General features: G+C 46.3%; 1 pseudogene; it reads left to right on the top strand.

Annotated features, from left to right (window-relative positions):
* Window positions 1-208: 208 nt before the first annotated feature.
* On the top strand, window positions 209-325 carry LOC136658182 (5S ribosomal RNA; annotated as a pseudogene).
* Window positions 326-6,629: the final 6,304 nt, after the last annotated feature.

Raw genomic sequence — 6,629 nt, 5'->3', positions numbered from 1 at the left:
ACTGTTCTCATACCTTGAGGAGAACTCTGTGACTGTCTCCCCACCACAGGATGCAGCGCATGCCCCACTGGCATGGCTGCATTGGCACTGGAAAATTGGACAGGGTTGGTCCCTGCAAGAGAATTGTTGGGTCCAGTGTCAGCTGCGAAAACTGGAGGACAGGGGAAAGATGAGCTTAGCCATTGATAGTTTTCTTGGGGGCACTCTTGACAGCAACTGTTACCCTGCACTTGCCTGATCTCGTCTGATCTCCGAAGCTAAGCAGGGTCAGGCCTGGTTAGTACTTGGATGGGAGACCACCTGGGAATACTGGGTGCTGTAGGCTTATACCATAGTCTTTCGAGACTGAAGGTTGCCAACCAGCTGACAGCTATGCCCACCTTCTGATGACACATCAGCCTCCTTGGGGATGATATGGTGCTGAAGGCCAGCGCCACCAATTCATAGTGATCAAACTCTCCCTGCATCATGCTGGTCTTCCTTTGAGGTGGGGGAGGTGTGCAGCAGTCACCTGAATACAAGTCAGGGGAAGGGGGGAATGGGAGGCCCCACCTGGGAAGTGGGACAATGCTTTCATTTTCCCCTCATGCTGCGCTGCAAACATTTATTCACCACTGTACTTTGAGTCCGTCCCTCCCCACCCAAATCAACTGAAGGTGTGGTGCTTTTCACAATGAGGAATGTGCTTGCAAAATGCCCAGCCGTCCTCATTTTGTTTCGGCTGTGTTTGAAATGCGTACAGTGACGCCGGATTGCGCAGCGCTGAAGCTTTATTACTTGATTCTGATTATGGGCACGATGACCTTTAGCAAAAAATAGAACAGAAGCAGGTTCCACTCACCAGACTATTTCGCACTAATTCTCCACTGCTGATCTTGTTTAATATCAATTGACATCAAATGGAATAAAGCATGAATGTCAATTGATAATTACCAATTAGCAGCTTCAAATAGCACTTACTGTCAGTTAGTGCATAGGGTGGCGGGAGGTTTTTTCAATCAAGCATGCCATTTAATTTGAGGCTGTTGGAGTGCACCTACATCCCCGAACTGATGCCACTCTCTTAAACCATCTGATGGGTAAATCAATGTCACATTGTCCGATTGAAGAATGACAAGCGATTACATCTGCGTAGGTTAATTAAACAACTGCATGCAAAAGGACAGGGTTACTTTATGATACTGATTCTCCTCTCCAACAAATAAGTATTGGAATGTGAGGACCAAACTCAATATTAAACAGCAGGCATGTAATACCCCTGACATTTTTTACAAAATAAAGCGGCCATGAGAAGGTGTGAGTTTAAGCGAAGAAAGGCAGGTGAGGGGATGCTCAAGCCCTCCCACCAGTCATTTTTCAGATTTAAATAAAGAGAAGAGGGTGAAGGGTTCTGGTCCTAGCAACAGACACTCACAATTCTGCTCCTGTTTCACCCTTTGACCAAGGGGCAGACCAGGGTGGTAGTTAATGCTGCCACCGCTCAACTTAAGGGAATTTCAGGCAGATGGAGGTCACCTTGGAGAAAACCTTTCCAGTGGGCCCCAAAATTTCAAGGTCCCTTCAAAAGGGTAGGGGCAGAAGGGAGGAAGGCAAGCTCTGAAGAAAGGGCAACCCTTGAGAGCGAACAGAGATCAGGTGGGCGAAACAGCAAAGTTTATTAAAAGAATAAACATACACCAAAAGATAGGCTGGAAATAATGGCTACGAAAAGGAGGTAGTTGTCGGAATCAAACAGTTGAATAACCAGGGGGAAGGGTCAAGCAAATGTTGACATGGAGATGAAAAAGGAAGCTGAAAATAATTGATAAATCTTTGTGGCAAATTTTCCCACCCTACATACTCACTCCTGTCCAGGAGGTTCTCTACCTCTAGGGCAGGGGTGCCCAAACCCCGGCCCTGGGACCACTTGCAGCCCTCGAGGCCTCTCAATGCGGCCCACTGGGAGCCCCCAGCCTCCAGTGAGCCTGGCTCTTCAGAGATTTGTTGGAGCGTGCACTGGCCCGACACAACGGCTCTCAGTGTGAGGGTGAATGTTTGACCTCTTGTGTGAGCTGCGGGCCAAGGGCTCCCTCCACTGCTTGCTTTTCATGTCTGTGATGCAGTAGCGGCAAGAAAGGAAAGGCCAGACTTGCTTTTGCAAGGCCTTTTATAGACCTTGAGCTATTGCAAGGCCTTCATTCATTCATATAAGTTCATCTTTAATATATTCGTTTATGTAAACGTATGTAAATTTATTCAAATTCTAAATGTAAATTAATTCCTTTTTCCCCCGGCCCCAGACACAGTGTCAGAGAGATGATGTGGCCCTCCTGCCAAAAACTTTGGACACCCCTGCTCTAGGGAATCATGGTGGGCTTCATGGTTCAATGAACTGGCTCAAAGCCAGGTTCTTTGTTTACCAGTCGGTTGGTGATGAAGGGGAAGGCAAACAATAATAGCAAAGTGAATCAGTAGAGAAGGCTCCTTAGGAGAGGAGATAATTAAAAAGGGGGGGGTGGTAAACAACTGGAAAAATCAAGTTTTTTTTTTTCACCCACAGATCACTGGCATGAATCCAAATAGATCCCCTAGAACCCATGGTGTAGCAGAGCAGGTATGCAACACATTTCTGTACTTAATTTCTCTGTTGCTGTTTGGGCCATCGCCAGTCCACGGGATGCACTGGAGGCTGTTTTAGCACCACTGCCCCACACAAACCAACCTTGGATAGGATTGGGCCATACATGTGACAATTGGAACTTTTAAAATTAAAGTTGAAAATAATTAATCCCAGTGTATAACATCCAAGATATAACTACCCCCTAATCAACATTCCTACCAAAACTGAATTGTTCATACAAAGTCATTACAGGAGTCATCAAAAGCTCTCGTTTATCACAGATAAAGTGCTAAATGGCCTTCCTGAATTGCATTCGAAATGTATCAGTGTCCCAGTGGGAACCATACAGTGTGGAATGTCATGTGGGAGAAGATAATCTGTACACACCACAGCAATCTAGAGTACCTGCAGTTAGGGCTGTTGAGAGCTGTAGTCATATATGTCAGAAGTAACAACACAAAAGTTTGCTCCCGACTAAGTGATTTTTTTTTAGTTGGTCTTACTAACAAAGTAGGTCTCATCCTACTTTGGATTTTGAATTTCTGACTTGGTAGGTTGCTGAGGACAGAAGACAGTATTTTGCTACACTACTGAAACATGCATTATGGCTATCCAGGTGTGGCCTATCTGTTGGAGGTGATGTGGGTTGCATCAGTGGCATATAATGGAGGAGGGTTGGCAAGAGGTTGATAGATTTGGGATGCCCTTCACTCTGCGTCTGCCATCATCACTGCCTCCTTCCAGCCTTCTGCAGATGAAGCCCACATCTGCTTTCCACCTGCTAAAAGTGAGCAGAAAATAGATCACCGGCCTCCTTCTCTTGTTCCTGGAGCGCTTTCTTCAAACATGGAGGTGCAGGGCTTCCGGTTTTGTCTACAGGGACTGCGCAAATGAAGGAGCTCTTTCATTAATATATTCCCTTTAAATCAAGCCGGAAATCCTGAGGACCCAAAGTAGCATTGAGTGGCATTCCAGGTTGTACTGCGGCTATCAGACAAAAGCAAACCAAGAAGGTATTTCACTAACAGAAGAGGCAGGCATCGGTTATACAATCCATCTTTTAACCTGTCACCATAAACACTAGGCATGAGCAAGAAAAAAATATCATGTTCATTTGTTTTCATTTTGTATGATTTTGTTGCTTTGTTTCCCTGAATTTTCATTAGGGTTTGTTTGTTTTAATTCTTTCATTTGTCTTGCTTGTTAGTTGTTTTTTAAAAAATATAAAAAGGAAATGGGTTTCTTATTCAGAACAAGCCACTTGTTCTAGCTTCACCACTCAGAGCTTCACAATGCCGTTGTCTTCTTGAAGTGGCCATCCTGCATTGTGGGGTGTGAGTAAAAAGAGGGGGAGGGTCTGCACTGTGGAGCTCCAACTGTGAGCTCGTTGTTGCAAGGAATTAAAAATCCTTTCATTTCTTTAAAACCAGTCAAACAAACAAAAACTGATGACAGTGATTGTGAGGGCTGCTCAAAAATGACCCCCATTCGCTGCCACACATTCCAGGCATTCTGTGGTACATCCATTTCAGGATGGATAGAAATGAGGCTCCTTCATGTCCGTTTCCATTCATTCAGAAAATGAATGCTCATCCCTAATGAACACATGCACTGCTCAGCCTATGTTGAATTCAGTATTTTGCCACAGGTTGTGTTGTGACAATGATCACGCAATCAGTCCATTGACACAATCAGACAATACTGTCCCTCTACTGCCATTGTGTCAGGAGAGAGTGTCTTTGCCTCACCCCTTCCTCACCTGAGGCAGGGTGGGAGACAGTTGGGGGATTCCTTTACTCAGCCTTGCCCTGCATGAGGCAATACAGGGATGGGTGGCAACTCAGTGGTGCACTGGCCATACAGGGTGGAACATGAGCAGCATTTTTGCAGCTCTCCAGCTTGTCACTCACCCTCCCTTTGGACCGTCTGAGATTAGTTGGCTGAACTTTTGGGGGTCAGGTAGGAATTTCAGGTAGTTAAGTTTTCTCACCTGCCCCAGGCTGTTCGCTTGAGGTGTGATATGAATTGAGCCAGATTGGCTACTTCTCACAGGTATAGTGTGGGGCTGGGAGTAGGTGTAGGGATCCTGTGTGAACTCAGAGGTAAGCAAAGGCCAAAGGAGGAGCAAGTACTAATATCAAGAGGCCACCTGACTCAGGGCTGCTGACTGTGGACTCCTCTGGCTTAAATTGCAAAGTCCTTCTCAGAGACAATCTGGCTCGAAGTGGATGGAGTAATTTGGCTGCCTTGACTCCCTTTTCAGAGGGTGGTGGGGGAAACCAGGGGGCAGAGAGAGGTGATCCCAGTTGGATTCAGGTTATGAACAACCAAAGGAAAAGTGACAGTGACCTCTGTCTCCCTCAGGGTAGGAGGAGTTGAATAGTCAGGAGCTGCTGCAGGATTTACATTCAACTGAATTCTCATCAGTATTGAGGTCCATTCCTACTAATGAGCTGACCTTGTTTTGTGTCATTTATGGGGGGTATGACCTGGGCAATGTGTGTGTTACAAAGAGACATGCAGCACTTAATCCATTTCTGCCCAGCCCAAAGGTGTACACATTTGATCCCTGTTGCGTATATGCAACATTGGGCAGAAATGACTTAATAAAGGATAGGCTAAGAAGAAAACACTGGGTGAAAAATACAACAGCTATGCTTTCCAACAGGGAACAAACTTCTTCTGAGTTCATAAGTATATCAATGTGGCCCTCAGAATGATTTTCAGCTGTACATCTTTGTGATTGGCAGATTGGCATGAGCTGCTCCAACCTATCCTGTCCTATTTCCCTAATCCTTTCCCACCTCCTTTACTAAGAAAAGCGAGGAAGGAGCCTGTCACCCAGGCACAGCTCAAGCACCATGGCTCTCCTCCAGAGCAAGTGTCTCCTTAAGAGTAGGGGAGCCAAATAAGTATGGCCAGGATCCAGCCCCCATGCAAGGGGCCTACCTGGGAGTAGGGTCAAGGGTCACGCGGCTGGAAGGGGTGGGTCAGGGAAACCAGCTGCTGGGCTCATAAGAAGCTCAGCAGCTATGGGAGCAGGAAGTTTCCTCCTGGGATCTGACTTTGGAAGGAGGACCAGGGGAAGCAACCCTGGTACTTACCCTAGACCTGTGTCTGGCCTTGATAGGGTTGGAAAGGCCCCCAAGCCGGGCTAAACTCTGGAGAGATGGCCACAAGGAGGAAGAAAGACCCCAGATGTTGGGCTTACGAAATACATCCTGGAGAGTCTCCCATCTGGCTCCCAACAACCTGAGGGAAGCCTGGGGAACCCAAGGGAAACGGCAACCCACATCTTGGGCCAGTGAGGTGGAATAAAGACTAATACCGGGGTCTTGTGAAGCAACAAGACCCTGATGAGTGTAAAATCAATAATGAGAATAAACCATGTGCATAGACCATCTTCACTGGCTCCTCGCCTCCTTATGCATAGGGGTAAGTCAGCAGCCACCTGTACTGGTTTGGCAGAAGCTCCACCCTCTTGGTCCTGACCAAGGAATGGACACAACAGAGCCCCAAGAAGATGAGTTTGGGCTGAATCCTATCCAACTTTCCAGCACTGGTGCAGCTACAATGCAGCCCTGAGGTAGGAGAACAAATGTTCCCATACCTTGAGAAGGCCTCTATGACAGAATGCAGTGCATGCCCCATTGGCACAACTGCACCAGCACTGCAAAATTGAATAGGATTGGGCCCTTGGTCAATTGCGCATGTAAAACTAGTACAGTAAAGTATTAGACTCCAAATATTCCAGCGTCTTCTTTATGACATTCAGGAGTTCTATGGAAAGCAGAAGATTGGATTTGAGCATGACTTGGACTCTGTCGAAGCACACATCCCATTTTGGTGCTTTTGGGGAAGAAACTGAATACTCAAATTACCCTCATTATAGTGAATCACAATGGTGATTAATAACTTTGCTTAATTACAACCTATTTTCTTTAAATATAGCATACGCGTGAGCTGTTCAAGGAGATTTAGCTGCTCGAAGTGGAAGATTTACTGGAACAGGGATGAGTCATTCTTGATC

This window comes from Tiliqua scincoides, chromosome 7, assembly GCF_035046505.1.
Source record: "Tiliqua scincoides isolate rTilSci1 chromosome 7, rTilSci1.hap2, whole genome shotgun sequence".
Lineage (NCBI taxonomy): Eukaryota > Metazoa > Chordata > Lepidosauria > Squamata > Scincidae > Tiliqua > Tiliqua scincoides.
The sequence above is the reverse complement of the archived record's forward strand: the minus strand, read 5'-3'. Positions and strand labels throughout refer to the sequence as shown.